We start from the raw sequence: 23,493 nt of genomic DNA, 5'->3' as shown, positions 1-23,493 counted from the left end.
GAGCAAACCTCTACATATGGGCGCCCGCTCTTCCAGGTGAGCCACACAGAAATTGTCCAATCATAGCACAACCGACCTACATCATCAACAGCTCTACTAAGAGAGAGACACTTGGTATCCAAAGACTTTTGAAGAAGTGAAGAAGGGAGGGGGGGCTTTAAATTATTGTTCATTTTTAAGCCTTTTTCTTTTAAAAAAAATTAAAAAGTCTACAGTGCGTAGTTTCTGCCGCCCTCATGAGGAATTCTAAGTAATGACAACAAAACTGTCGGCGCGTCCACAAGATACAAGCCATTCGTGACGATTTTCGTGTCGGTATCTGACGCTGAGAGCCACTGACCAAGCATCAGTATTTGACGAGTTGGGAGGAAAAAACGGGTTGCAATACAACCTGGAAACAACCTCTGTGTTTGGCGAAATGTGGTCGGTAATTAGCGATGGAATTTTTTTTACTTGACAAAAGACAAACATGGCAGATTCGCATTGGATTAAAGGTCCTATGGCATGAACATTTCACTTTATGAGGTTTAACATTAATATGCGTTCCCCCCCAGCCTGCCTATAGTCCCCCAGTGGCTAGAAAATGGTGATAGGTGTAAACCGAGCCCTGGGTATCCTGCTCTACCTTTGAGAAAATCAAAGCTCAGATGGGCCAATCAGGAATCTTCTCCTTTTGAGGTCATAAGGGGAAAAGTTACCTCCCCTTTCTCTGCTTTGAGAATTTGGCCCGCCCATGAGAAAGAGAGAGACATCATGGCTTTCAAACGAGCAAAGTGGCAGTTGGTCAAGGCCACACCCCCACCCTCCACCTTGCCCCCCCCTCCTCCTCCTCAAAATCATTTAAAGCTACAGACGCAGAAATTGCACATCCTAAGGAAAGCTCATTGTGGGACTGGCTCTAGTGGCACCAGCCTTCTGCACCAAGGCTGAATTTCGGGAAAGAGACTTCAGATACAGTATTAGGGGACCACTAAGGCCTATATAAAAGAGACTTCAGATACAGTATTAGGGGACCACTAAGGTCTATATAAAAGAGACTTCAGATACAGTATTAGGGGACCACTAAGGCCTATATAAAAGAGACTTCAGATACAGTATTAGGGGACCACTAAGGTCTATATAAAAGAGACTTCAGATACAGTATTAGGGGAACACTAAGGTCTATATAAAAGAGACTTCAGATACAGTATTAGGGGACCACTAAGGTCTATATAAAAGAGACTTCAGATACAGTATTAGGGGACCACTAAGGTCTGTATAAAAGAGACTTCAGATACAGTATTAGGGGACCACTAAGGTCTATATAAAAGAGACTTCAGATACAGTATTAGGGGACCACTAAGGTCTATATAAAAGAGACTTCAGATACAGTATTAGGGGACCACTAAGGTCTATATAAAAGAGACTTCAGATACAGTATTAGGGGACCACTAAGGTCTGTATAAAAGAGACTTCAGATACAGTATTAGGGGACCACTAAGGTCTATATAAAAGAGACTTCAGATACAGTATTAGGGGACCACTAAGGCCTATATAAAAGAGACTTCAGATACAGTATTAGGGGACCACTAAGGTCTATATAAAATAGATTTCAGATACAGTATTAGGGGACCACTAAGGCCTATATAAAAGCATTCCAAAAAGCAGCATGTCATAGGACTTTTAAGATCACAGACGACTGCCATAATTATAACAAATGACTAAAGGTCCCCAGGTAATACTAGCCCTGTGCGAATAGAGCATTTGTCTACTTAAGTCTGAAATCAAGGACCTGTTGTTTCAAAGATTACCGTAAACTGCATTTGTGTGGTCTTAAGATTTGAAAGCTTGACAGTTGTAGGAAAAGTACTGTGAAATTTAGAAGACTGTGGCCTATAAAGTCTTCTGTTACCAACATCAGTGGAAGTAAATGTCAGACACTTTACACTGAGACCAGAAGCAGAGAGAGAGAGAGAGAGACATAAGAAGGTTATGTTAGTACGATTTGGGGATATGACTTCCTGCCCGAGGAGCTGTGTTTGCGTCGCAGACCTGCGAGACTGCTCCGTGGCGCCGAGGATCAGCCGACAGACAAGGGCTCAGCTGGTCTGACCGCTGGCACAGAGCGGAGAGGGAGGATGGAAATACAAAGGACAGATGGAGGGATCACAGAGGATGAAGGAGAGACAGGAAGACAGAGATGGAGGAGAAGGAGAGAGAGAGAGAGAGAGAGAAATGCTGGAGGGGGAGACAGACGCCCAAGGGTGATTTTTGCGGTAGTATCAGACGCGGAGAGAAAACTGACCAAGCGTCGGTATTGGACGAGCTGGGAGTGAGAACGGGTTGAAGATTACAGACAAAGTCTCTCTCTCCTATTCCTTTCTATTTGCCTTCTTCTTCTCCCTTCAGCTGAGCGATGCTGTATGGTGTTTCGGATGGCTGAGCACGTGTGTGTGTGTGTGTGTCTGTGTGAAGAAGACAAGGGTTAACCTTTCACCAGTGTGAAGCATTTGAAGTCGGCCTGTTTGGACTGTATCAAAGTGAAGAGGCGAAGGGTTTTGTCGTTCACAGTGAAGATGGCGTTGAGATGCTTCATGCCTCTCTCTCTCTATCTCTCTCTCTCTAACCCTCTCCCCCCCTTTTTTGCCTCACCCTTTTTCTCTCCGTCTTCCTCGCTGGTCTGTAAACCCAGGGTAACAGAGAGGATGACAAGGTGTGAAAGGTTTCCTGTGGGCTCTGAGTGACAGCAGACACGCACACGCACACGCGCACACGCGCACACACACACACACACACACACACACACACACACACACACACACACAGCACAAGCTGGCCAAACAATCGTCCAGTTGGTGACTGCTCTTTGGTTCGCCCAGAGGCTGCAATCTGCTCAACCTGACCACAAACAACAGAACGGGAAGAGAATGCAGAAGCTGAACGTCAAATGTCCGACGACAGGTGAAGGCAGCACGTGAAGGCAGCGGAGTGTGAACGAATGCCTCACTAGAGCATTAGCGTTATGACCGGCCGTATCTTTGCCCGAAAACGACACCAGGCTGCTGCAGTATAACCACCCAGACCTCCACACATGTCAGACTGCTCGCTTGAAACTCAACATTTCTACGTTCTTGGCATAATGCTGCATAAATTAGCTAGCGGCTAAAAGCTATAGTGCGTAGTTTCTGTCTCCCCCCATGAGGAATTCTAAGTAAAGACAACAACGCTCTCGGCACGTCCACATGATAAGCCTTCCGTGATCGCGCACGCACCCCCCACCCCTCCTCCACGCAGTTGCTAGTAGCCAAGGAGGACACGGAGGATAAAAAAAACAAAACATGATGGATTCTTCATGGTTCATTCTCGAAGTTTCTGCGTGGCCACGATCTTCTGAACATAGCCACACTGAGAAATCCAGAGAGAGTTGTGTGGAGGTGATGGTCTTAATTAGCTTTGTAGCAACTCATTTGGTAATGGATTTAATGTAACGGACTATCATTGATATAAAAAAAGTTACGACACTAAAGCTTTAATACAGACAAAACACCACAGTCAATTTTAGCCTGCATGCAGGTTTAAAAAAAAAAGAATATTTGAATACTAAAATTGAAAATCGAATACCCATCGAACGAATATTCGAATGTTCAGATCCAGCCCTAAAAAGAACCCCACAGGACTTTAACCCAGGTGACTAAATTTCTTAATCAAATTGAACTTGATTCCCGTTGGACAATTCCACACATTGCATTTTACATCCATGTGCAATAAGTAGCAGGAAGTGTTGCGTCTTTCCCAAGGGGGGTAAGCCTCTCGTCACAACGCGTAGCTCCTATGGCGCCATTTTAAAGCTAACAAGCACTCACCCGCTGTTAGCATCCCATTGACTCCCATTCATTTTGATGTCACTTTGACAGCGAATAACTTTACACCTGAAGCGTTTAAAGACTCTATTTGTCCATTGTTTATTTCTAAAGAAACATGACAATGTATGTATCCATAGCAGACGTGAAATTGTGAAAATAGGCTAACGATTGTGTCATAACCACGCGACTTACTGTCGCATAGTAGAGGAATTACCGTATATGTCAGGGGAGAAGCTCGCAGGCAGTTTGGACTTACATTAGCTATTTAAGTTTAATTACTAATGTTAACTAGCATGTTAGTGATCAATAATTAGCCTGTGCCTATGTTCTCTCCTTACATATACCTACGCTCTCCGTCTCTGTAAGATCGGGAATGATTGAGATTTCTCTTAGCACAGCTACCAGAAGACTTCCAACTTTCAGACAGGTTGCTCAAAAACATTAACGTTGTCTCTCTCAGTTGGAGGCTGCTTAGTAACGCTCAGCCATCACCGGAAAAGTGCCTCTAATATCCTCCACTGGTCTCCGTCCAGAGCAATGGGATCTGTTGGTCCATTGTCTATACGTATATGTATGGTCTTTTCAGGCGGTGAAGCCTCTTTTATTGTTGCCTCCTGAAAACAAGTTCGGAAATACGAGGTTTTAACTCGCGCACTGTGACTCCAGCGTTGGAGGTTTTAACAGGCAGCTTCTCTCACACTAAGGAAGAAGCTTGGGATTTTTTTTTTGTTCTTTCTGTGAAGTTGTTGTTGCAAAATGAGACATCCATCACTTGAAAAATGCAAATCTGCCTCTTAGAAAACGACCGCTGACACAGGAGTGATTCATGGAGGAGCGTTATTGAAGCTATTAGACTCAGCTCACACACACGCACGCACGCACACACGCACGCACACACACACACACACACACACACACACACACACACACACACACAGGCGAATGTTAGTGTACCAATGTTAAACTAAATTGCTTATAATTACGCAGCCAAATCTAATTCTCCGTTACAGATGGAGGGAAAGCACCGCACGCCTTCAAATGGGAACAATTAGGGCAGATCTGCCACCATATTTCATGTCACACAGAGCCTTTGGTTAATTTGCATTTTGTAGCTTTTTTTCCCCCCAAAAAAACTGGTTCCAGACTGAAGATTGGAGTCTTCGGTCTACTTATTATATATATGTACGGTTTACTGTTTTTCTTTCACGGCGCCTCTCAGCAAAAGTAGTTCAAACGATTGCACTTGTATAACCAGAAACACAAAAAACATCTTGAATCTTCTTAATGATAAATATTGGTACTTTTGTTTTTTATTAATATATATCACTTTCACTTGATCTGGAATAAATGTACCACACACACACACATACACACACACACACACACACACACACACACACACACACACACAAAAAGACCGAAATAACATCTCTGCAGAAACTTAAATGGATGAAATATTGTCCTTTGGATGAGTCTGGCACATAAATGAGAATGTGAATTAAACATGGAGATCGTATTTGTATCCTCTGCTTCACTGATGTTTGGATCTTTTTTTGTTAATTATTCACAATCCAATGCCGTTATAGAAGACGTGCTTCTTCTGCGCGTAATTTAGCAGTAATTTGCAACTTGGTTATGAAAGGAAAAGGCTTTGAAAATGTTCACAAACAGCTTTAAGTACAATCCATCATTCTTCCATTAATGCTCAGTTTCCAAAGACGCAGCCTCATTCAAAGGTCATACACTGCTTTTCCCTGTGTTCTGTCATATATGCAATGTTATAATGTTGGATTTTCATGTTAAACATGGCCAATGAGGTAAACATATTTTACATTACATGTCATTTAGCTGACGCTCTTATCCAAAGCAACCTACAATTGCTATATATCAACCTGTCTCACGCCAGGTCGTTATATAGTTACGTTATTTTGATTTATTAATTTGTGTACAGGTTACGATTTTGACGTTTTTCTCATGTACATGCAACGATTTTTGAACGTGTACAAGTCACGCTTTTCGAACCTGCTCTGGGGGACGCAACAACGGGGAAATGAGGCGCCACACGCCGGCCACAACAACGGGACGGGGCCGCCTGCTCGCGGGACGCAACAGCTGGGAAATGCGGCGCGGCACGCCGGCCCCAACAACAGGACGGGGCCGCCTACTCGCGGGACGCAACAACGGGTGCAGGGGCACAAAACAACGGGGAAATGAAACGCCACAAGGGGGAAATAAAACGCCACAATAACGGGACGGTTATGGTTAGGAAAAAAGAAGAACGGGGAAAGGAACCGTCACACGTGGGACACGCCGACAAACGAGCTGCAACACAGCAGGACGCGATCCCCGGTCTCCCGGGTGAAAGTCCTGTGTTTTCTGACCTATCCACCACCCCAACCAACTTCCTTGCGCCTTATCAATTTTACTCGCTAACGTCTGCGTTCTGGGATCACGAAATATGCTTCCCATTAAAATGCATTGCTTTTAATTTTGTAATCGCCACACGGAAAAAAAAAGCATTTTCGTAACCTGTCCACGACTTAATAGATTAAAATAACATAACTATATAACAAACTGCCATGAGACCTGGCTGATATATATATATATATATATATATATATATATATATATATATATATATATATATATATATATATATATATATATCACAAGTCACCTATGGGCAGCAACTATGGGTTAGGTTAGGTTAGTGTCTTGTTTAGGGACACAGTGGTAGATGTATTGCAGTGGGACTCAAACCCGTGTCTCCCACACCAAAGGCATGTCTCATGTAACTACATGCTAAGGGCAGTAAACAATGTCACCTTGGCTGTTAATGTTGCAGACCACAGTTTTTGCAAGTATTTTAAAGTGTTAACACGTATTGTATAGCTTTCAAACAAAAAAATTGGTCTCCAGGAACTGGTATCAAAGTCACAGGAATTGGTATGGGATTTTTTTACGCTGAGAGCAATGGACCAAGCGTTGGTATCTGTCGAGTTGGGAAGGAGAACGGTTTGAACTGAAGCTATTAAACACGGACCTGACCAGAAGGTCTGGACTTGAGACTTGGTTCAGGTCTTTCTATGTGAAAACCTCAGAGGTATACAGTACAGACTAAGGGAGGCTTTACGTGTAGCGCAAAGGGAGGATGTGCAGTGTAGCGCGGGGGGCATAGGACACAAATGCAGACACACACACACACACACACACACACACACACAAGCACACTGGGAGACTCATGCCGTCGTGCACACACAGCTACAAGAAACAGAATATAAATATATAACGCATGAAAACACACATTAAGATTGAGCACCACTTCACCAATTCAATCCAATTACTCAGTAAAAACATGAAATGCGTAAGAAACGGGACTGCCTCCTCTTTTTCTCATGCGTTTTGGGAGTCAAACATATTGTATTTCCTGGAAAATTATTATTGTTTTCATGAATGCATGGTTAGTTATTACGTTAGCACATCCAAAGCAAAAGTCTTTGAACCATGAAAATATTCTTGTCCTTTTAGCTAATTCACTTCAAAAACGACTGAATGGAAAAAAAAAAAAAAAGTTATCAAAGTTGTCACTTATTAATTTTCTTTTGACTAAAATGACTAACCCAATTTTTTTTCTTTCCGGCTCAGATTGTGACTTCCTGAGTTATTTTGTGCTTGAGTGTTTTTTTTTTCTCGGTTTAATCCATCCACTTTCTCTTAACATGACCTTCCTTCTAATTAGCTTCTCAGACTACATTTCCCAGAAGACACCGCGGAATGTGTCAGAACTCTCGGTGTGGGGGGGAACAGAACTTGAAGGAGCTCCGTTGCATTGTTCCGCCTTTTGTTGCATGCCATTCACTTCGCTCTCTTTGTCTCTGCGACGCTCGCAGCTCCGGGGCTGAATGCTAACGAAGTCAGCTAAACTACTTTTTTTGAGATAATAGAAAGGCTGAAGATGGGAAAGGGGGGAGAGAGAGAGAGAGAGAGAGAGAGAGAGAGAGAGAGAGAGAGAGAGGACGACTTGCAGCAAAGGGCCGTGGGTTGGACTCAACCCTTCAAATTGCCACAAACAGACACAATGTTCAAGTTATTTTAAAACCCTTAACGACTGGGGGCTCCAACCCAGTCTCACGGCAGTTCGTGAAATGGTCACGTAATTGAAAGGAGCAGTAGGTAAGACTTATAAAACTAACTTTCTGTCATATTTGCTGAAACTGACCCTATGTTCCAGTAGAACTACAAATCCAGCTCCTCTGGCACCACCTACAGCCTGTAGTGTGATTTGCAAAAATCCACCGCTCCCTGTTCAGATGCATCAATCAGGGCCGGGGGTCTAACTGCGTGGGGAGGGACTGAGAAGTTGTCGATGTTCAAAATCTTCGGCTGAATTCTAGACCTTCACAATCCTACTTACGGCAACTTTGAATTTATTGATTTGTGTACAAAGACACGTTTATCTCTTTTTTTTTCGTGATGGTTAGCACGGTTTTTTAAACTAATGTAATAAGAGCGACTATGGTAGCGAGTAGCATGAAAGGCCGAAAATAGGCGTAGGGAGGTTGGTCAAACAACACAGGACTATCACCCCGTGACACGTTTCCTAAACCCAACCGTCCCGTTCTTCTTTTCCTAAACCCAACCATCCCATTCTTCTTTACCTAAACCCAACCGTGCCATTCTTCTTTTCCTAAACCCAACCGTCCCGTTCTTCTTTTCCTAAACCCAATCGTGCGATTCTTCTTTTCCTAAACCCAACCGTCCCGTTCTTCTTTTCCTAAATCCAGCCGTCCCGTTGTTGTCCCGCGTCCCATCGATGTGTTTCTAAACCCAACCCGGAATTCTTCCGTCGGCACCATCACGGAATTTTCGTCGATCGTGTTAATTTCACGCCCGACTGAAAGAAAGAATCGTGCTGTGATCACAAAAGATGCTTCCCATTGAAATACATTAGTTTAAAAAAAAAACGTGCTGACCATCACGAGAAAAAAAAACGAGATGAACGTGTCCGTGTACACGAATCAATCGATTAAAAATTACGTGACGATTTCACGAACTGCTGATATCCCAATTTTGCATATCGTCCAGACAACAATTTGGATATTATCGTCTAAACGATATATCGCCCACCTCTACATCTGGCTAACATTCGCGCAGTTACAGGATTGTTGATTCTTGTGCATTGTCCTAGTCAAATAAATAAATATTAAGCCAGCTTGGATCAGCAGCAACGGACACGCTCATTTTTGCCCGTTTTCAGGCGCGATTGCTATGATGCTTGCCGCCTCTGTCTGTAACTTCCTGCGCCTCCTTGTCATCTCGGCCACATATTCCGTACGTCTGCGTGCAACATCATTTCAAATTAGTTGCCACCAAGTTTGAAAGAGAGACCGAACAAATAACAGATATGGAGAAAAAAAATGAGCAGCCACTGTTACATTTTCACTGGCCTCCATGCTGCTTACCCTGTTTCCCCGCGTGTTCGAAAGTGACGCAGCAGGAAAAGAGAACAGAAAGGCCTACTAATCTCCCGGTAATTGGTTTTGCAGCATTTAAAAAAACACCTGCATAAAAGCGCTCATTTTGCTGGAAAAAGAGTATAATGTTGGCTGATACAGCCACAAAAACGGACAAATACAAAACGACAAATGCATAGCGAGACTGCGGATTGTGTAATGAGGCTCGAGAGAAGAACAGAAGTATTTTCACATGAGTGTGACTGTTGTCATAGAACTGGATTCATTTTTAGCTTTGACCACTGACTGAAGTGGGATTATGCAACGACGCGCACTCACGCGCACACACACACACACACACACACGTCAAAAATTGCAGTCCTCTCCATGTTTCATAGCGCCTCTGGTCCCAGACTCCAATCTCATCATCACCAATCTTCTCCTCTCTCTCTATTTCTGTGTCCCGCTCTCCCCACCTCTCTCTGTCACTGTCTCTTTCTTTCTTTCCCTCCCCTCCGACCCCCCCCCTCCTTGCTCCCTGTCCTCTGTTGCCACGGCAGCAGTGTGAAGAGGAGAAGGAGGAGGGAGCGTCGCAAGAGGACCGGGAAGTGTCGAAAGGGCAAAAAATGTCATCTCAAAGAATAAAAAAAAAAACTGACGCTGATGGGATGTTTGTACTTTAGGTGCCAACAAAGAGAAATACAGAGAAAGAGAGAGATATACAGATAGAGAAACAGACAGAGAGAGAGAGAGAGAGAGAGAGAGAGAGATACTGAGAAAGAGAGAGATACAGAGAGAGAGAAAGGGAGAGAGAGGAATTGTAACCTAACGCTGGATTACATTTTGTCTGCTTGTTTTTTTGAGTTTTTTTGCTTCACATAACACTTTATTAAAACGTTGATATTGTCTGTTGTGAAGTAGTCATACCTGCACACACACACGCACGCACGCACACACACACACACACACACACACACACACACACACACACACACACACACACACACACACACACACACACACAATCAAACTGGGCCTGAAGCTTATGCGTTCTTGTTAAGACGTCTGCTGGTTAGTATCGACAGAACTGAAAACACCAGACCTTAAATCGGTCCTTTGGCAGCCACACACACACACACACACACACACTTGCAGCTCTGTGAACATCGAGCCAAATAAATCGTAGTCCAAATCAAATATCCACTGGGTATTAAACAGTTTTCTCCTCCACAGACTCTGGTATATGCGAGTTGCTGAAGTGCACTTCTAAGAATTCACCTGTTTCCAGTTTGAAATCCAGACGAAAAAAAGCCCCTTTTGTCGAGTGCGATGTGACAGTCCTTGTCAACCTTTTACAGCGTGCATTGTGTTGAACTCTCGATGCCACAAACAAACTGCAAGTCCAATTAAAATGTTGATTTAGGGTTTGACTGACAGCTTTCACAGCAGCCTAAATGAACCAAACCAAGTGGGTTAGATGTTAAAGCCCCATTAGTATCAGACACTGGATTGGATATTGGGAAGAAACTAAAGTTACAATGTGACTACAACTCCTGACATATTAAATGAAAGGATGTTTTAAAAATAATTTTTTTTACATTATGTAATAAACTATAAATCACCCTAACCCTAACCACCATGTAGAAAAGTGTGCTGGGTTTCGAAGGATTAAATGCTATTTTATTGGCTGAATAACCGGCTAACAGCCTTTAAAAACCTGAAAAATTGACATTTTGGAGATACATATACAGTATTCCATAGGAAAGGAGTGAAAGATCAAAAGTTGTGATTTATTTTGCAGATGACAACCCGCTTTCTGTGGACGATCATATGTTCAAATGTGTTCTTTTAAACAGTTTTGGTGTGTGTGTGTGTGTGTGTGTGTGTGTGTGTGTGTGTGTGTGTGTGTGTGTGTGTGTGTGTGTGTGTGTGTGTGTGTGTGTGTGTGTGTGTGTGTGTGTGCGTGCGCGCGCTCTGGCATGCAGGAATGTGTGTGTGTGTGTTTGTGTGTATCAGTCATACTTTTCCTGAAGGCTCCAGGTTTCTTCTCAAAGATCTGTCCGCAGGCTATAAACTGATTGTTGATAATGATGAAGTTCAGATAGAGGAAAAAGCTCACCTGAAGAACTCCACACTTTCAGCGAGTAGCTTCAGCCAAAACCATCATTACTGTCAGTCAAACTGCTGCTTCAAACTTTACACCAATCTGCTATGTATTGTCTTTGATCCTGTACCATTTGTTTCACCAGTAATGTTAATGTTCTTTAGCAAGGGCATAGCGGACACGGGCACACCCAACACGTCTGAGTTGAATGAACGCACCATAAGTGGGTGACGTGTACGTTACTCAGGTTGTGTCAGTTGATGAATCGACTCATATAGATATAGGCAATAATAAAATAATATCTAATAAAAATATAGGGAGAAAAACTCAATTAAATATGCAATAATTAAGATCAGTGTATATGATGGAATAGTGGCATTAGAATGTGCCGTTGGCCACCAAATTTGGGCCACTACAGACAAAAATTTCTCCAGGGTTGGGGGTGCTTGCCCCTAACCCCCCTACACTAAAGCAGTAAGGAATGGTTTATGGAAATATCGGTGTTTCCATCAATGATAAATGAAATGTAGGCTACTTGGGGTTCCACGACTTTAAGAGAAAATTGGGAGAGGATATTGCAATAAAAATCATCCTCCTGAAGAGTCTTTCCCCGTCACTTCCGAAATTACGGCTACGCCCCTGCTACTTTAGTGACCATTTGATGTATCGTGCTTTTCGGTTGATTTTATGAACACAATGGGTGCTTTTCACTGAAGTTGTGTCAAGAGAAATATGTGTCTACGCATTAAAACCGGATGCTCCGTCGTTGGTGCCAGAATGAAGCTGATGGACAGGCATTAGAGGTGGCTACTCGTGTTTTACAATGTTCATGCTTTTTAAAAAAATATTGGTGCCTATAAAGTCACCAAATCTAATACTATTTTATAAAAAGAGTCTACAGCCATGCTAGCAGTCAATTAATGCCGCAAGAGTCCCAACCCAGAGCATCAAAAAGTTACGCCAAGAGTCCCGACCAAGTGCTTAATGACCCTAAAGGAGACTTTTTGTGTCAATAACAAACGCCAAAGGCACCTGACCAAGCATCGCTTTTTGACGCAATGGGAGTGAGAATGTGTTGGCATAATGGCGCTCTGAGCTAAAAGCTCGACAGCATGCTAACATACGCAAAATGGCAATGTTAACTTGCCGACATTTAGTTTTAATTCATCCTCTGGGCACTATGACAGCCTGTACCGTATTTAGTGGCAATCAAATCATATTTGTCCAGATATTTTCAACCCAAGCGGTAGACCAAGTGAAGAACCGACAGACATTCCCATCGCTAGTGCCACACGGCTACGTGGTGAGAAGTTAGAAGCTAAAGGAGACAAACGTCCCTGACTCTAATGTCCAAAACTCTGCCAACCAGATCAATCCACAAAGAAAAAAAACAACAACTCCACAGCCTGACAGCAGACCAGCACTGGGAGAACCAAGTTATACCAGGACACAGCGCGTTCACACTCACATTCACACTTACTACTTAATCATTCCCTCAGACCTGCATGTGTTGGAGTGTGGGAGGATATTGGAGAAAACACACACACACACACACACACACACACACACACACACACACACACACACACACTTCTCCATTTCCTGACCATTAAATGAGCAGCAGGCTGAATGTCCACTGTTTTTCTCATTAATGATCATAATGATGGAACCAAATATTGGCCTGGTATTCTGCATCACCTCATGTGTCCGTTTAGCAAATAGGGACTTTGTTACATTAATGAGTTGACAAAAAGTTGGTTGGGTTGTTTGGTTTTTTTTTCGTCTGCGCTGTCCTTTTAATTAATTTCAGGACATGACCAGGAGAGCAAAATGTGGATCCTTAATCTGCGTTTGCCAATCAGGCTTGGAGCACAGACAGCAGCAACTTTCGCTGCTGTGTTCGTTGCATTGTTTTGACTGCACCAGTAAGCCCAGTTATGTATTTAATGAGCTTGGCTTATAGCCTTAACTGTTTTCATGCAGAATATGAACAGGATTCCAGTCGTGGGGTCTTATGATTTAATTCCGTAATAGCAGGCGTTAAAAGTCGTTTCGCCTGTTTGTTCTCGTGATCCTCAAAATCTGATCATTTTAAGCCTCTGGCATCGCTGCTCCAAAATAACCTTCCTCCTTCTGAACAGCAGCATCACGCCAAATCTCCCATTAGAAATCAAAAAAATAAATAAATTATAGCTCTCATTTTTGCTTCACTGAATTAAATCGTATCACAATTTTCATTATTGGTTGTTGTTGCTCTCCCTTTAGGTTAAAAATAGCTTTTATATTACTGCCTTTCACTTAAAGGAATGTAGTTCTGATAACTGTTTATGGTTTGTTATATTCCTGACGTGTGTATGGAAGTTATTTCTGCTGTTGTCTCTGTGTCACAGTTTCCTTGTGTCCCGGTGTCACCCCCTGTAAGCGATTTTCTTTTCAGCTCTTTTTCTGCGTTCCCTTGTTCTCCTCCATCTCGTCTCCAGTTGTCATTCAATCTCCAACACAGACGTGTCTTTGCTTGTCTGCTTCGCCATTTTTCTTTTTTTTTACCGTTTTGGGTATCTTTTTTTTCAGTCCTATTCACACTTGCTGTTGCAATGAGAATAAAGTCAAACTGAAAATGAAAAGATGAACCTAAACTTTGCCTGAACCAAACTAAAGTAATCTCCAAATTAATACATTCCTGCAGTCTTTTTCCTCTCATTCTGTCATCTCTCGCTCCACAAAAATGTGTGTCTTATTCTATTTCTATGAAGCAAAGGTCACGTACATTTCTTTCATTGCATCTGTTCACGCAAATTTGTCCACCCTGTTTTTGCAGTCTCTGTATATGTGCAGATGTACAAATGTAGTAGTCTATATCCACGACGTTCCACTTCCGGGATTGCTCCGTTGCCGGCGGAAATTCCACCGGATGTCCCTCTTTTGGCCAGATGTCCGTTACCGTCCTCTTTCTTTGTGTTGTAATTTTAAACCCAGATCCAGACAGCTAGCTAGACTATCTATCCAAGCTGAGTTTTCTGTTGCACGACAAAACAACCTCTGAATGTCCACCAAAACAAGTTACTTCCCGGGGCTATTTTGCAGCGGCTCCGTCCGGCACTAAGGCGATTTTGATTGGTTTAAAGAAATGCCAATAAAACAAAGGCATGTTTTTCTCACATCCAGGAATGCTGTGTGGACTAGCCAGATCCTCCTTCGCAGCGCTGTGGAGGAAAGTCTGGCAATGCAAGACTACCAATGTAGCATCTGCACAATGCAAATGTGAGCTGTAGCTATGAGCTGGCTAGCAGCATTTGATGAGCAAAATTATCTTGTTTTCCATAGTCTTCATGTCTTATTCCATCGTACAACCCAAGGTGCGCATTTCTTCCGCAAACTTTTACCATTTTTAATTTCATGGAGACATAATTGCCCCAATTTGCTCCCCCAAAGAGCAGATTCTGTTTGTGTCCTTTGTTTAGACTGAAAACTTGCTTCAGGTTCAGATTTAAACACACGTTAACAGCAGGATTAAGCTTAGACTAACACCACATCAGTGTCGTAGTCAAGACCAACTAAACCAAGACCAAGTCAGCACCAAGACCAGAGTGTATCGAGACCGAGACAAGATCAAGGCTTTGAGGGAGCGAGACCGAGTCAAGAACAAGACCAGACCAGTGCCAGATGGCCAGAGCTTTTTCTCCTTTATCTGAGACCAAGACAAGACTGAGTAAAAATGGGGTCGATTCCGAGACAAGACCGAGACCTTCAAAAAGTGGTCTTGCGACCGGTTTCGAGACCGGTCTCGAGTACTTCAACACTGCTCCACGTTGACCAGCCCCAGATGCTGTTCTCAGCTTTGGGTTGATGTTTGAGTGTTGCTAACTGTTTGGAAAGTCCATATCACATAATCCTGTGGTTCCCAGCCTTTTTTTTTGACTGATGTACCCCCACAGCCCTGTCAGATGAACTCACGTACCCCTTCATCGCTTCATGATGTATGTTGTAAATGTATGGCACTATTCATTATATAAAAGTGGATATTGTTAATCATTCCATAATTGTTTAACGGTTAATTGTTAGCTTGGTTTGGTCAGCACAAGTACTACTACTACAAGTTGGAGTGAAGCTGGATGGTTGAACCATTATCCATTGCTTTTAGCTAACTATTTCTTTTAGCTAACTGTCAGACCTTTTAGCCAACCAGGCGCTTATGCAATACTTTTAGCTAACTATTTCTACCTTGTAATCATTACTTTAGGCTAACTATTTCAACAATGTATTCATTACTTCTAGCTACATGTTTAAACTTGCTAGTTTTCACTTGCTACTCTTACAGTATATAAGTGCAACATGTAGTGTTCAGGTGTTACAGCTTGTATATCCTTTTAAAGGTGAACTATTATATAGCATTTTTAGGTTCATACATGTATCTTGTGTTTGTACTAGAGTATGTTTACATGCTTCAATGTTCAAAAAACACTTTATCTTTCTCATACTGCCCAAATACTGCACAACCGGAAATGTTTCAGGAATTGGGGAGAATTTAACAACATCGGCAGCCATGATTACATCTTTTACTGCCGTTAGCATGTAGCTACATGCGACAATGTTAACACCGCAGTAATTTAAAAAAAAACACTCCAGTAGTTCCTGCCTGGAGCAGATGACCAATCCAATGTCCCATAGAAGGCCGGCTAAGTGTTACCTCACACAGAGCCAAGAGTGGAGATCTGAAAGTTTTAGGTCACAGGGATTTCTCTGAAATACACGTACCTCTTTATTTCAATAGTTTTGGCCATGTTTAAAACAAAAAAATGACATTATGGCGTTAAAGATATGACAGAAAATAAGGAAAAGCATAATATGTCCCCTTTAATCAAATCAAACATCTTTTTTTTTTTTTAAATTGGTTGAGCTGCTCCACAATCTTTCCACGTACCCCCTGACAACTGCAGAAGTACCCCCTGGGGTAAAAGTACCCCTGGTTGGGAATCACTGCCATAATCCATAAAGCACCTGAAGGCCCTGTGTATTAGTCACTGTGTGAAGTGTTGCTGTGCTCAGCTGATCTATCCCTTGGACCGGATTCAATAAAAGGCTAAAATAGAAATATCCTCCCTCCTCTTCCTCCCAACGCTCCCCCAAAAATGACCCGACATTGGCCGCTCTCCCATCTCTCCTCTCTGCTCTTTATCATTGGCTGGAGTCCGGCTGGACGACTCATGCCGGGGTTCCAAGAAACACTTCATTCCAAGTCTCACCTTGGTCCAAGGCTTACATTTAATTATGGCTCTGATTCATGGCCCCTTTGTTATTACTGTCAGCTCCACTTTCCATCTCCGGACCAAGCAAATGGTTGTTTCCCTCACACAACACTCCTCCTTCCTCCTTAGCCCTCCCTTCTCATCACTTCTGCCATCTTCATCTCTCCCCATCTGCCTTCCTTCCTTTTCATAGAGTAACAGTTAAAACATATTAGATTCCGCTGTTAGTACAGGGATTTGGATCTGAAAATGAGATTTATTTGATTTTTTCGAAAGATACATAACACGACTACGAGACACGAAACAACTTCCAAGAGACCCAAAACAACTACAGACACAAAACAGCTACAAAAAACATAAAACAACCACACAGAAACAACTACATACATAAAACAACTACAGACACAAGACAGCTACAGACACACAAAACAGCAACAGAAAGATTACACTACACTCCAGCAAAACCAAGTTCATGCTTTTCAACCGATCATTGCTTACCCCTGCCCATCCGATCAGCATCACCACGCTCGACGGGCTGGAATTAGAAAATGTGACAGTGGACAAATACTTAGGTGTCTGGCTAGACGGCTCCCTCACCTTCCAGCAACACATAATCCAAGTTCAATCTAAAGTTAAGTCCAGGATCGGTTTTCTATTCCGCAACAGGGCCTCCTTCACTCACGCTGCCAAACTCGCTTTGGTGAAAATAACAATTTTACCAATTCTCAATTTCAGTAATGTTATTTACAGAACTGCCTTAAACTCCCCCCTGAAAACACTGGATGTTCTCTATCAGTGCCATACGTTTTGGGACCAGAGCCCCTCTTAACACCCACCACTGCAGCCTCTATGCATTAGTTGGCTGGCTCTCGCTACACACTCGACGCCTAACTCACTTGTACCAACTCATTTACAAGTCCATGCTTGGCAAAGTCCCGCCGTACCTAAGCAGAATTTTCACGATAGCCCTACCCACCCACAACCTCCGCTCAAGCGGTTACATCTCCTTGGTTACCCTAAAAGCTCACACCTCCTTTGGCCTCGGCTCATTCCAGTTCACAGCTGCAAATGACTGGAATGAGCTACAAAAAAACCTGAAACTCAAAACACGTATCCCATTAACTACCTTTAAAGCACGTCTGACCAAGCTCCTCTCCGATCACTGAATGTGCTAATTGTTCATCTTTCATGTATTATTTTCATACACCCTGTACCACTGTCTCTGACAAGCCCCATTGCACATATGCACATATCTGTTTACGCACTTTCACACCTTGCACCTGCCCTGGCATGCAATACTGTATTTCTCCCCACCACTGTTGCAACACCTTGTTATCATACTATTTTTTTCTTTTCTACTATTCTTTTCTACACCTACTTCGCTTTTCAGACAACAACATGCACTAACTATATATTGACTCTTTACTACATTTCAGCATTTAAATATTTCTATCTATATATTGTGCTACGCTTGTTCATCATCACTTTTCTACTCCATCTCAGCATTTAACATTCATATAGACTCATTTTCATGTATACTGTGTTACTCAAGTTTCTACCTCACTATCTAGACAAATATTTGCACTAACGGTGTAGCATACCCTCCGAAAGATGGTCTGACACTTGAACTGATGATTTTAGATTTATTGGAAATCCCAAACCAATGTAAGAGCTGGTTAAAAAAGAAACCATAAAACAACAAATGCATTAGCTACATTACCATATTGTTTCAGAGCATTAGCATAGTTTAGTATTAGCTCATTACACAGAAAGCTAGCAACAGCTACAATCGTTCAAAAAAACTTCACCAACATCTTAATGTTACAGTATTATGATAAATACTAACCTTGTGCCTCTTCGAAAGGGTGCTAAAACATTAAATCTTTCACCGTATAGGCATCTTACTGTTTTCCTCTTTCCCGTTGCATGTAACAGAAAAACTAGTTAAGTTGTCAACGAGTGACTTTCAAAATAAAAGCCCCTCTATTTAGAACAGGAAGTAAGGCATTGGGCTTAAACCAGGTAAAATACATAATAAAAAATAACTGTTCAACAAGGTTATTTCTTCTGTAGAGCTAAACATGCACTGGGTTATTTACACTCCCACCAAATTATGAGTATTTTACATTAAATGACATGAACCACGAATAATTTTCCATTAGGCCGGACAGTGTCCCTTACCTATAGTGGGCTTAAGAAGCTTCTAACAACAGAACTAACTTCTGCACTGGACGCTCCACCATGGAAGGTTTTCCAAGACGCTCACCTTGTCTAATCTCTTATCTCCAAATGAGATTTTCACTCTCCTTACGAGTCCATCTTTACCTCGGACAGTCTCTAAGACCCTAGCGAGTCTCCATTCACCTCTGGGCAACAGTTCATCTGTGTCCATCACTATATCACCTACTAGTAGATTCCTCATCGGCGAGTGCCAACGCTGCCTTGCGGTGATGTTGTGAAGATACTCTCGTTTTCAGTGAATCCAAAACTGCTCTGCCAGATACTGCACGCGGCACCATCTTTTCACTCCATACAAGTCCTCTCTGGGGAAAGTGCCAGGTGGAGGCAATGCTGTGCTGGATTTCATGTTGATCAGATGATTGGGAGTGAGTGGTTCTAAGCTGTCAGGACTGTTTAGGTTATCCACAGCGAGTGGTCGACTGTTGACTATGGCCATGGCTTCATAGAGTAGAGTCCTTAGTGAAGCGTCGTTGAGTCTGCCGTGGGAAAGTGATAGAGTGGAGTTCAGAACACTCCTGACTGTCTTTATCTGGCGCTCCCACACGCCACCTGCATGACTTGAGTAGGGCGCGTTCATGAAAAAGTCACACTGCTTTTGAGACAGAAACATATTTAGTCTCTGTACATCAAGCTCTTGTAGCGCTGCCTTGAATTCATTCTTAGCACCAACAAAGTATGTGCCTTGATCGCACTGGATCTGACGGACTGCACCTCAAACAGCAATGAAGCATCGTAAGCCGTTGATGAAGGCGTCGGTGGACAAATCCTCTAGCATCTCGATGTGGATGGCCCGTGAGCAAAAGCAGGTCATATCGTTTATGCTGTTTCCGTCCTTCTATAGTGACAAATGGACCAAAGCAATCCATACCACAATATGTGAATGGTGGAGAGGGCTCTACATGTTCCACAGGAAGATCACTCATCTTTTGGCCTTCTGGAAGTCCCCTGAGTTTACGACATACCACACACTGGCGGATGTATGAAGCTACGGCTCGGCTCATTCCAGGAATCCAAAAGCCACTGGATCTGATTTTGTTTGTGGTGAAGCCTTTTCCCTGATGCTTTGTCTTTTCGTGATTGTAGGCTATTATCAACTTTGTCACGTGGTGCTCTTTGGGGATGACAATCGGATGCTTGAATGGGTCTGCAAGGGACGAGTGGCGGAGTCTTCCTCCCACCTTGAGGATACCGTCTGTGTCAAGAAAAACATCAAGGTGGTGCAGTTTGTTGCGACATGGTAGTTGACTTCCTTTGTTTAACAACTTAATTTCTTTCTCATATGCTTGCCCTTGCAGATCTTGGATTATGACACGCTCAGCACTTTCCTGTTCAATCACTGTAGAAAGAACACTTGATTTGATTTTCTTAGCCCGTCGCAAAAGGCGGGCCACAGCCTTGATGGCTCGGGACCATGATGAAAACTTGGACAGGCGATCGGCAAGACTCATTGTTTCTGTGGTTTTAGTTTGCAGCGTTTGTACTCATTTCTGGATTTCCTATGAATAGGTCTGGTGCTACATCCTTTGGTGTACATATTTCCTTTTCCCAGAGGAACATGGGACCAGTGAATCAGTTAGATGTAAGCAGTTCATTTACAGTTCTTCCACGGGAAGCACGATCTGCCGGGTTTTCATCTGTAGGGACATAAAACCATTGCTGGGGGTTTGTGCTATGGCGGATCTTCTGGACACGGTTGGCAACAAAGGTGTGAAAGCGTCGTGCATCTTTATTTATGTAGCCTAAAAGTACCTTTGAGTCTGTCCAGAAGTACTCTTTTTCATTAACATATCCAAGCTCCTCCCTGAGCATGTTGCTGACGCCGACTGAGACCACTGCTGCGGTTAATTCAAGCCTTGGTATCGTAGTCAACTTTGTGGGAGAAACGCAGGCCTTTCCTATGGCTAGGGAACAGTAAATGTCTCCTCTTTGGTTCTTGATTCTCAGATAAGAGCATTGACCGTATCCGCTGGTGCTTGCATCTGAAAAGTGGTGAAGCTCTGTTTCTATGACCTCTCCAAAGTTGGCAGGTTTGTAACATCGAGCTATGTTTATCTTCTCTAGGTTGGCAAAATCGTGTCGCCAGCTCTCCCACCGTGGCTTCAGCTTCTCAGGCAGGGGGTCATCCCAGCCAACACCTTGGTGGCACATTTCCTGTAATATCTTCTTCCCAGCGAGAACATATGGTGCAAGGAAGCCAAGGGGATCATATATGGATGCCACAGTAGACAATGCCTCTACGTGTTGCTGGTTGGTCCTTTAAGGTGTTGTTAAATCTGAAGCTATCCGCCTCAATGCTCCAGTGAATCCCTAACGCTCGCTCTAGTGGTACGTCAGTGAAGGTTAGATCCTTTGTCTTGGTGTCTACTGCACACTCTGATGAGGGTAGGCTCTGTAGGACAGCATGGTTGTTTGACACAAATTTGTGAAGACGGAGACCACCTTTGGCGCATATCTCTCTTGCCTCGTGTGCCACCTGAATGGCCTTTTCCACAGTGTTTGTACTTGTGACTCCATCATCAACATAAAAGTCTCTTGCCATGAACTGAGATCCTATTGGATGTGAGTGACTGTTTTCCTTGGCTAGGTATTTCAGCCCATAGTTCGCACAACCAGGGGATGACACTGCACCGAAGAGATGGACCTTCATTCGGAACTCTTGAGGTGGTGTGTCTGTGTCTCCTCCTTTCCACCACAGAAAGCGCAGGTAGTTGCTGTCATCCTTCTGGACATGGAATTGGTGAAACATTTTCTCTATGTCACACATGAGAGCTATGGGATGCTGTCTGAACCGTATGAGGACGCCTGTTAGGTTGTTCATCATGTCTGGCCCTGGAAGAAGGTGTTCATTTAGGCTTGTGCCGCCATACTTTGCTGAGCAGTCGAACACGACACGCAGTTTCCCAGGCTTTTTAGAGTGGTAGATGCCATGATGGGGAATGTACCGCTGTTCACCATTAGTTCCGTTTTCGTCTACCTCTTCGACATCACCTCTTTCAATGATCTCATTCATGTATGCTGTGTAGTCAGTCTTATATTTTTCATCCCTGTAGAATTTCCATCGTAAATGACTGAGCCTGATTTCGGAGAGTTTCTTGTTATCAGGTAAGTATGGCCGTTGCTTAAAGGGTAAGGGCATTTCATAATGTCCCTGGTAATTTTTCCTTATGCTCCTTCGAGTTTGTCCAAGAAAACAAGATCCTGTTGTGAGACAGTCTTGTCGTCTGTTTTAGTGTCCTTAAAGTCTGACTCCAGAGCACTTATCACATCCATCGGTGTTACTGGAGGGAGTTCCTTTACTGCGACTCTGTGACACAGGCTGGATCCTGTTTCATCCAGGTGCGGTGTTGAGCAGCCCACAATGCTCCATCCCAAGTCTGTAAGGATAGCATAGGGTTCGTTGTCTTTTCCTTTCAAGCACCTGTCTGGGTGTTAGCACCCTGGGACAGTTGTAGCCAATTAAGAGTCCTATTTCACAGCAAAGGAGAGGTGGAATCTTATCTGTGATTGTTGTCAAGTGAGGCCACTGTTTGGCTGTTTCGTGAGTGGGTATATGATCACGATTCACTGGAATGCAGTAATTAGTATATGAAGGAGGAAGGTCAATATGAAAGCATGAATTGTAGCCTCTCACACGGAGTCCAGAAACCCTTTCACTCTTCATGATCATGCTCTCTCCAAGCATGGTGGTAAGTTTCAGTTTCACATGGTAGGCATCTGCTTGTAATTCTTTGCTTACCTCCTTTTCGATGAATGTGCTGTCACTCTGAGTGTCTAGTAATGCATAGACGAGCTGCTACTGGGATGGATTTGTAGCAGAGGACACCCATACAGGGACGATCATGGAAGTACTAGTGACGTTGAGTGCCATGGCTGCTGTGATTTCATCTGCTGCGTTTGAAGCTGTGTTTACAATGGATAAGGGCCTTTCTTTACCTTTATGTCTTCTGTAGTTTTCATCATGTAGACAGGTCGGGTGCTTTCCCTTGCACACATCACAAGTGTGGCGGTGACGACATTCCTTGGCGCTGTGACCTGGTTTCATACATCCGTAACACAGTTTGTTTTCCCTCACATGTTTCCGTCGGTCTTCAAGAGACCTTTCCATGAAGTTTGGGCACTTGGGGAGTTGATGTTTGTCATCTTTGCACCATATGCATGGGAGCCTTGATCTTCCATTGCTTGGTGTTGATTTATCACTGTTTAAGACAGTTTGAGTGCTGAAGATGTTGGCTTTGTTTCCCTTTGTTTCCCTTGTGTTTCTCTTGTCATGGGGTGGGTTAGATGTGTGAAGAGCATGTAGGGAAGTGACTGGGTTGCATGCTATCTCTGCTTCTACTGAAACAAACTTCGCAAAATCCTCAAAGGTGGGAAACTCTTTATTTTCCATGAGGGCTGTAGTAACCCGACGATTCCAACGGGATGCTACCCAATCAGGAACTTTCTGTGTTAGCTTTTGGTTTTCTTCACAGTCACTTAATATTTCTAGACCCTTCACATGAGGAATGGCTTGCAGGCAGGCATTTAGGAAGTCTGAGAATGCTCTTAACCCTTCTGCATCTTTGGACTGTATTTTTGGCCATTTTGATAGTTTGTCCCTAAAGGCTCTT

Source organism: Perca flavescens, chromosome 14 (assembly GCF_004354835.1).
Source record: "Perca flavescens isolate YP-PL-M2 chromosome 14, PFLA_1.0, whole genome shotgun sequence".
Taxonomy (NCBI): Eukaryota; Metazoa; Chordata; class Actinopteri; order Perciformes; family Percidae; genus Perca; species Perca flavescens.
This window is presented reverse-complemented; position numbering follows the sequence as displayed.